The 9632-nt window shown below is 40.1% G+C and overlaps 1 non-coding gene across 1 annotated transcript; it reads left to right on the forward strand.

The window, feature by feature from the left end:
* Positions 1–5491: 5491 nt before the first annotated feature.
* On the forward strand, positions 5492–5595 carry LOC148552782 (small nucleolar RNA R71). Its single transcript, XR_015893410.1, has one exon. It is a non-coding gene; the product is annotated as a small nucleolar RNA R71 (small nucleolar RNA).
* The last annotated feature ends 4037 nt before the right edge of the window (positions 5596–9632 follow it).

Genomic DNA, 9632 nt, shown 5'->3' on the forward strand with positions numbered 1-9632 from the left:
AATAGATACATACTCATGTGTTGACCAAATGTGTAGACCATATGCGTTGATAAGAAAAAAAGGAGAAAACGAAAGAAGAGACAAAACAAAAAGAGAAGAAAAAGGCATAATGAAAGAAAAAAAAAGAGAAAAAACAAACAAAGCAAGAAAAAAAAAAGAAAAAAAAGGGGGACAAAATGCCCCAAAGTAAGGCTTAAAGACAAATCAATGCATCTGTATAATGATCAAAAGTAAATGCATGAGTATGTGAAAAAGTGAGGAATGGGTAGTTAGGTTAGTACATAATTGTATAGGATGTTATATAGGTTAGGAGGGGAGCTTAAGTTAATCAAAGGATTCAATTTTTAGCCCACTTAGCCAAATGTATAACCCTACCTTAACCCTAACCCCATTACAACCTAAGGAAAGACCTCATGATATATGTATGCATGCATAGAATAATTGTTGATTGATTAGAGGAAGAAAAAATTTTGGAAGAGCTTGAAGTAGGGGAGGATTGAGTGATCAACCCTATACACCGAGCGAATAGAGTGCAAACACTTCCGGTGAGGGGTTCGAAGCTCAATCCCTTGTTTTCGGCTCTCGCGAGCGTTCGTCATGCAAACTGTGCATATTTCACTTTGATGAATAGAATTGGTAGAGTTCATACATTGCCTATCATCTTGCCCTATGTGCCGATATATATATACTCTAGGAAGATTGAATTGCTTTTGACCAAGTAGATAGTGGCATACACCCTAGTTGCATTCATGTAACTAGATTGCATCCCATGAATCTCATTCTCTTGGGATCCTTTGATCTTTTGCTTTCCTTTAGCATGAGGACATGCTATAGTCTAAGTGTGGGAAGGTTGATAAATCCCGTTTTTAGTGTTTATCATGTATAGATTTTGAGGGTTTTATCAATGATCTTCCACACTTATTCATATAAAAATACATGATTTTGTATTCCTTTCCCAAATTTGCTTCATAGATGAAAACATACTTCTTTTGTATTAAAATTGATATATCGTAATCCTCCTCTATTACCATTCGATGCCGTGATCCGTTTGTTAAGTGGTTTCAGAAGTTATAGGGCAAAAATGGCTAAGAGGGATGAAGGAAGCATGCATGAATAGAAGGAGCATGGAAAGATTAGAGTTTTGGAACTTGGACATGGGCGCGCACACGCACCGTACGCGTACGCGTGGATGTGCACCCTCAGAGCCGGCGCAATGGAGCCGAAACGAGAAGTCGGCGCGTTTATATGGCTGGGCCAGAAACCCTTGGATGTGCGCGCGCACTAGACGCTTGCGCGTGGATCGCAAAAAGCCCCAGGGACGCGTACGCGCCGATGGCTGCACGTGATTTTTTAAGAAGAAAACGTGACGAGCAATTTCAGGCAGTAGCAGGCCCTGTTTTGGAGCAGAATTCTGGCGGGAAAAGCATAAGAAGACCAAGGATTAGAGGGATGGGATTATGAGACATTTTTGCTAGATATTTTGGGTAGTTAGTTACATTTTCATTTTAGGGAGAGAAACTTCAACTTCTCTCTAGGATCTTACTCTCTCCATTGCAATTCTCCTTTGATTTCTTGGTGAGATCCATTGCTAATTCACTTTTACTTTGATACAAGTTGTAGATCTACTTTTCTTCTACTCTCAATTAGTGCTCTTTTGATTCATTCACTTGGATCTAGATTTGTGACCTTGTTACTTTGAATTTTGATTAATGAATTAAGGAATTTCATTCAATTGCTTGAATTAGATAGCTTTAATTCAATTCTTTTCTCTCAATTTCATCATGTCTTCTATGATTGCCCACCAATTATTTGTGAAAATGACAACCGTAGCTATGGAGTAGATTTCTCTTACTTGGCTTAGGGGTTAAGTTATTGGAGATACTTGAGTAGTGGATATCAATAGTTGATTAGGAATTGAGAATTGCTAATTGACTTAGAGTGCACTAAAGCTAGACTTTCCTAGCGTTAGACTAGGACTTGTGACTCAAGTTAGTTACTTTCACTTAACTTTCCTCTATTATTAGGGGGTTAACTAAGTGAAGCAATGATCCTATAACACACATGTCGTTCACAATTTCTTCAAGTTCATCATTGTCGGGACCGTTACTTATCCTTGCTTGATAGCTGGGCTTATCAGAAGGGTGTGATATCAGATGAAGAGTCCTCATTATGGCATTGGGACTGAAGTCCACCTCTGTTACTCTCACGTAGCTTTTGAAGGTAGGAGCCTTGGTAGTGTCTTATTTGGCTACATTGGCATAGAACTCCTTAATGAGATTTGTATTTATCTTTGTGTCTGGGTTTGTGAGTTCTTGCCAACCCCTTTGTTCAATCTTCTCTCTAATCTGTGGGCACTCATCATCATTGAACTAGAATGTTAATTCTGGCAATATTTTCTTGTGTTTTATCCATTCAAATTGGAGCTCATGGAAGGCGGTCTTGAACCTCCCTTCATCAAAAGGAATGCTCTCCACCGGTTCCTTTCTCTTTTGCCTCTTGGAGCTTGATGATGCCATGAGTGCTCTCTGAATTTGAAATTGTAGAAGTATGGATGGTTGAAAGGGTGTAGCTAAGGGCGTGGGTGAGAGTAAGAAGTATGAAGAAAGGAGAATTGGAATGTGAAGAGGTACGGAATAAGAGCCACTTATATGGAAAAGTGGTGAGTAAATGAAGGGTGTGGATTGATGGTCTAGGCTAATAATGGACGGTTGGGGTTTAGCATGAAATGAGCACAAGGATCACCACTTTTATGATGGGGTTGGTTCGGTCTCCAAAGATATTCTCCTTCCAATATTGCATGGCAACACTTCCCAATGTACTCCTTTTGAAGACATGTGTGTAGTCCCCCTTTTTGAAGTGGCCTAACTCCCTTCTTCATTTGTCCTATCAATTTTTGTTCAATCCTTCCTTCATTTCCTACACAAGATAAAAGGAGAGCAAAAGTAAGCATTGAATTTTTGGTGGCAAAAGTTAAAGAGTGGATTTGCCTCTTTTTAGATTTTTGTTTTTGAACATCTAAATGCCATCCATGAATGCAAACCAACTGACTTATTTAATGTTCATGTATGCAACATTGGTGACACCAAACTTAGTTTGTGACCATGGAGTGTGAAAAGAGTTGAGTGAGGCTCAAGTGTACCTTAAACACCAAACTTGTTGTTCACTATATGTTGCATACAAAGGTTCATCTAGGTGTTTGTCAAAATTGATTTGGAATTTATGAACCTTGCTTTATTAATTACTTTAAACATCTTAAAAAAAAACTGAAAGGATATAAAGCATGGGTTGCCTCCCATGAAGCGCTTCTTTAGCGTCATTAGCTTGACGTTTTGCCTTTGTCAGGGTGGTTGGTAGTGCCTCAAATCTTCCCCTCTCGCAGTGAATCTATCTCCGTTGGCTTCATTAAGAATCTCCACATGTTCCAAGGATAGAATTCTGCTGATGGTGTAGACTTTAGGCAGCTGAGATGGAATGGTGGGGAGATGAGGTGGAATAGCTGGGAAATGAGCAGAGATTACTTTATCCCCTGGAGAAAAATCCTCTGTAGGGATCTTCTTGATCCTCGATCCCCTTGGCGCCTTCTTCCTTGTTTCTTTTAATGCTATCCTGCTCCTTGTGGCCTATTTTTCCAGGGAGATTTTGTTGCTGGTCCCATATAACTCTGGTTGGTTTAGTTCCTCTTGGGTTTCCTTTAATTGTTGTACCTTCTGACTGTATTGTTTGTCAACTAAAGGGATTCCCAGGTGTATTATTTGTGCTTCAGTGCTTATTTCTTCCAACAGTGCCTTATTGTGATCTCCCCTTGATTCCTTGTTTTCTTCATCTGCTTCTTGTGAGGGTTTGAAGACATTGAAGGTAAGTTGTTCATCATGTATCCTCAATATTAGCTCTCCTCGTTCCACATCTATGAGTGCCCTGGCTGTGGCTAGGAATGGTCTTCCCAATATGATTAGATAGAGGTAACTCTCTTCCATCTCCAAGATAACAAAGTCTGTGGGAAGGAAGTAGTTCCCAACCTTCACCAACACGTTTTCAACCACTCCTATTGCTTGTTTTTGAATTTTGTCAGCCAACTTGATGATTACATCCGAGGGCGTTAGCTCATTGATCTGAAGCTTCTTCATGATGGATAAAGGCATTAAGTTGATGCTTGCTCCCAAGTCATAGAGTCCTTATCAATCCTTGTTTCTCCTATAGCACAAGGGATGTGAAAGCTCCCTGGGTCCTTCTTTTCTGTAGGCAACTCTGTTTGAATGAGAGCACTACACTCCTTATTCATCACTATTATTTGCCCTCCCTTTAGTAAACTTTTCTTGGTCAACAGCTCTTTCATGCACTTAATGTATGAGGGCAATTGTTGGAGAGCCTTGATGAATGGTATGTTTACATGGAGAGATGAAAACATGTCGAGAAACTTTGAGTACACTCTCTTTTCTACACCACCCTTGAGTCTTTGGGGAAAAGGTGCATATGGGTTCAGAATCTCCTTCTCCCTTAACCCCTTATTCTGTGTGGAGTTGGTTTCTTAGTCACCCTCTTTCTGCTTCTCTGCTGGAATATCTCGAGAGTGTTCTAAGGGTTTGTTCAATTCTTCCACACTCCCCTTATCACTTATAGTGACCATCTTGCATTCTTTCCATCTTACTTTCTTTGCTTCACCTCTCGGATTTTTCTCCGTGTCACTTGGGAAGCTATCAGTAGGTTTAGGAATCTGCTGAGAGAGGTATCCCACTTGAAATTCCAGCCTCTTGATGGTGTCTCCCTGGTTTTTGATATTAACTCGTACCTCATCCTTGAACACTCTGTTGTCTTGGATTTCCTTGCATATACCTTCAAGTAGAGTATCAATTCTGGAGAGTTTATCTTCAGATGGTGATGGTGAGTTGAGGTTGGAGGGGTGAGAAGGGCCATTTTGGTCTTGATATGAATGTTGAGAGGTATTGTTGGGTGGGTGTTGATATGATCCTTGTGTGGAATATTGGTGAGTTGCATTGTTGTTGGGGTTGTGACGTCTCTGATCTTGGCCTTGATCTTGTTGATTTCCCCACCCAAAGTTTGGGTGGTTCTTCCAATCAGGATTATAAGTTTTGGAGTATGGATCATGGGTTTGCCTAGGTGAGTTTCCAATATAGTTGGCTTATTCTCGGTCACCCTCTTCCTCTGCATTCACTCCTTCTTGAGCTACTGATGAGGTGGTGACTCCTGCAACTTGGTTTCTTTCCATCTTCTTGGTAAGGTCAGCCAACTGCTTGGTGATCATCTTGTTTTGAGCCAGCAGTGCGTCCATGTTGTTCAGCTCCATTACTCCTCGAGTATTGCCCCTTTCAGAAGCATAGAAGTAGTCATTCTCAGCTATAGTCTCGATGACATCTATGGCTTCTTCAATGGTCTTTTTCTTGTTCAGAGATCCCCAGATGAGTGGTCTACTACCTTCTTTGATTCATAAGAAAGACCCTCATAGAAAATGTGTAGTTGCACCCATTCATTGAACATGTCTGGCGGGCATCTTCTTGTTAAGTCCTTAAACCTCTCCCATGCTTCATAGAGAGTTTTACCATCTTGTTGTCTGAAGGTTTGTACCTCAGCTCTCAACCTGTTGATTCTTTGAGCAGGGTAGAATCTCGCCAAGAATTTGTTTACCACATCTTCCCAGGTTGTTAAACTCTCCTTCGGGAAGGATTCCAGCCATTTAGATGCCTTATTCTTGAGCGAAAAAGGGAACAAAAATAGTCTATAAGTATCGGGATGAACACCATTAGACTTCACAGTATCACATATCCTTAGGAAGGTGGTTAAATGTTGATTGGGGTCTTCTTGGGCGCTTCCTCCGAATGCACAGTTGTTCTGAACGAGGGTGATGAGCTGGGGTTTTAGTTCAAAGTTATTGGCATGTATGGTTGGCTTTTGAATGCTACTTCCACAATTTCCTAGGTTTGGATTGATATAAGAGCCTAGAACTCTTCTCTCTTATCCAGCATGATTTGCTGGGCCTTCTCTGGCATGGTTGTGAGCTTCTTCTTCATGGTGGTTCTCTATATTCTCCTCCATGTTTGTTTCAAAATATTCTTCCTCTTCCTTAGCACCAACGACTCTCTTCCCTCTTGCTTTCCTCCTTAATCTAAGGAAGGTCCTCTCAGGTTCAGAATCAAAGGAAGTTGAAGCCCCACTTCTTCTACCCGTCATACAACCAATAAAGCAAAAAGCAAGAAAGGAAATGAATGAAGAAATTACTCTTGTTAGAATGGATGTTAGAGTGAGTGGTGCAATCTATCAAACAGTTAGTGGGTTAGTGAACTAAATTATAAACAACTAAGAAAACACAACAAACGGGTAAGGGAAAAAGGGAAGAAAATAGCTAAAAATGAAAGTAAATTACTCAGATGGAATTTAAACAAAACAAAAGAAAATTGCTCAATCTAGTAATCCTCTAACTTAATCATTGTCGATACAAAATCAATCCCCGGCAACGGCGCCATAAACTTGATGCACGAAAACTTGTCTCTCAACAAATTTCCCTTCGGCAAGTATACCGAATTGTCGTCAAGTAAAAACTCACAACAGAGTGAGGTCGAATCCCACAGGGATTGATTGGTCAAGCAACTTTAATTAGAGGAATGTTCTAGTTGAGCAAAGCAGAAATTGAGTTGAGAAATTGCAGAAAATTAAATGGCAGGAAAGTAAATAATAGAAAATGTAAATGCTGGAAATAATGGCAGAAAGTAAATTGCAGAAAGTAAATTACAGAATCTTAAATGGGGATTTGGGAAGATGAGCATAAAAGTAAATGGCAGAAATTAAAGAGAATGGGTAAGATCAAAAATAGGGGATTCATTGGGCTTAGGAGATGTTGCATTCTCCGGATCAAATTCATTCTCATTTCTTCCTCAATCAATGCATTCATTGATCTCCTTGGCAATCTTAAGTGATTGGATCCCAATTCCTTGGCAACCCAATCTCTCTATGCTTGAACAATTGCCCAATTCCTTGATTTAATTGCTCATGGGAAGAGATGAAGTATGATCACTGATTATACCACATGTATTTTCAAATCAAAGTATTGGTAGGATTATATGTCACTATATCCATCCAAAACCCAATTTGGTCCAACATGAGAAAGAATTTCTAGCATGATCTCCTCATTCCTCTTTCAAGGTTCCGAGGAGATCCAAGTATGAATAGCCTCTTTTCCAAGACACCTACCCAATTGGATGAAGATTGAAAGCTTTCTAGTAAAATCAAGAGAAAAGAAAGAAGAAGAATAATGAAAACTATTATTGATCCATCAAATTACAATAGAGCTCCCTAACTCAATGAAAAGGGGTTTAGTTGTTCATAGATCTGGAAATGGAAGATGATAGAGAAGAGTGCATTCTGAAATTAAACTAGAAGTTGCAGAGAAAGTAAAATATACAAAGTGTAGTTCTCAAGTCCCTAGCTCCCCTTTTAATTCAAAACTATCCCTATATATACTACTCTTCTGATCTTCTAGTTAGCTCTTCAAGTTTTGGATATGGGCCCTTGATCTTTAGTTGAAGCAGTTACAGTCTTTAGTGGGCTCAGCTTTGCTTGCAGAAAGAATGTGAGTTAGGCATGATGGGAAGTTAGTTAGGGCGTTAGTGGCGTTAACGTTAAGTGAAAATTTGGGTTCAAAAATGTTAGTGACGATAACTTTGTCACTAACATTCCAAACTAGTTGATCCACATTAACTTCAACATTAGTGGTACTAACGTAACCACTAACGTAGCCTCTTAGCACTTCACAAGCGTTATTGGCACTCACTTTTACTAATAACGTTGCTCCTTGTCCCTCTCTTCCACGTTAATGATCCACGTTATTGTAACTAACGTGGCCCTTAACGTGGGCATGCCCAAGCTTCGAGAGCATTAGTGACACTTACCTTTGTCACTAACGCTTCAAAGTGCCCCTTTCTCCCACGTTAGTGCTTCACGTTAATGGTATTAACGTGACCGCTAACATGGATATGCTTTCCATCTCTAACGTTAGTGACAAAGGTTAGTGTCACTAATATTGGCACATCATCCCTTGCTCCACGTTACCCTTCACGTTAGTAGTCTTAACGTGACCACCAACGTAGGCAATCTTGGCCTGATCCAACGTTAGTGACAAAGGTGAGTGTCACTAACGTTGGCGATTTCCTCTCCCTCCACGTTAGAGTTCACGTTAATTAGATTAATGTGACTCTTAACGTGGCTATATGTGGCCTTTTGGAACATTAGTGGTGCTTACTTTTACCACTAACGTTGGAGCCTTCTTTTTCCTTCCACGTTAGTTCCCACATTAGTGTAACTAATGTGGCAACTAACGTGGGTTATGATGGATTTCGAGGGCGTTATTGGTGGTAACTTTACCACTAATGTTACAAGCTTTCTCCCTTTCCACGTTAGTGGTCACGTTAGTGAGTGATGAGCGGATAATTTATACGCTTTTTGCCATTGTTTTTAGTATGTTTTTAGTAGAATCTAGTTACTTTTAGGGATGTTTTCATTAGTTTTTATGTTAAATTCACATTTCTGGACTTTACTATGAGTTTGTGTGTTTTTCTGTGATTTCAGGTATTTTCTGGCTGAAATTGAGGGACTTGAGCAAAAATCAGATTCAGAGGTTGAAGAAGGACTGTTGATGCTGTTGGATTCTGACCTCCTTACACTCAAAATAGATTTTCTGGAGCTACAGAACTCAAACTGGCGCGCTTCTAATTGCTTTGGAAATTAGACATCCAGGGCTTTCCAGCAATATATAATAGTCCATACTTTGGCCGAGTTTAGACGACGTAAAAGGGCGTTGAACGCCAGTTCTACGCTGCTGTTTGGAGTTAAACGCCAGAAACACGTCACAAGCCAGAGTTGAACGCCAGAAATATGTTACAAACTGGCGTTCAACTTCAAGATTAACCTCTACACGTGTAACATTCAAGCTCAGCCCAAGCACACACCAAGTGGGCCCCGGAAGTGGATTTATGCATCAATTACTTACTTCTATAAACCCTAGTAACTAGTTTAGTATAAATAGGACTTTTTACTATTGTATTTGACATCCTGGATTGTATTTTTGATCCTGTGATCTCGTTTTGGGGGCTGGCCATTCGGCCATGCCTGAACGTTTCACTTATGTATTTTCAACAGTCGAGTTTCTACACTCCATAGATTAAGGTGTGGAGCTCTACTGTTCCTCAAAGATTAATGCAAAGTACTACTGTTTTTCTATTCAATTCAACTTATTCCGCTTCTAAGATATTCATTCGCAATTCAACCTGAATGTGATGAACGTGACAATCATCATCATTCCCTATGAACGCGTGCCTGACAACCACTTCCGTTCTACCTTAGATTGAATGAGTATCTCTTGGATCACTTAATCAGAATCTTCGTGGTATAAGCTAGATTGATAGCGGCATTCATGAGAGTCCGGAAAGTCTAAACCTTGTCTGTGGTATTCCGAGTAGGACTCTAGGATTGAATGACTGTGACGAACTTCAAACTCACGAATGCTGGGCGTAGTGACAGACGCAAAAGGAGGGTGAATCCTATTCCAGTATGATCGAGAACCTCAGATAATTTTCCATGCTGTGACAGAGCATTTGGACCATTTTCACAAGAGGATGGGATGCAGC

Source organism: Arachis ipaensis, chromosome B7 (genome assembly GCF_059453495.1).
Source record: "Arachis ipaensis isolate K30076 ecotype BB chromosome B7, ASM5945349v1, whole genome shotgun sequence".
Taxonomy (NCBI): domain Eukaryota; kingdom Viridiplantae; phylum Streptophyta; class Magnoliopsida; order Fabales; family Fabaceae; genus Arachis; species Arachis ipaensis.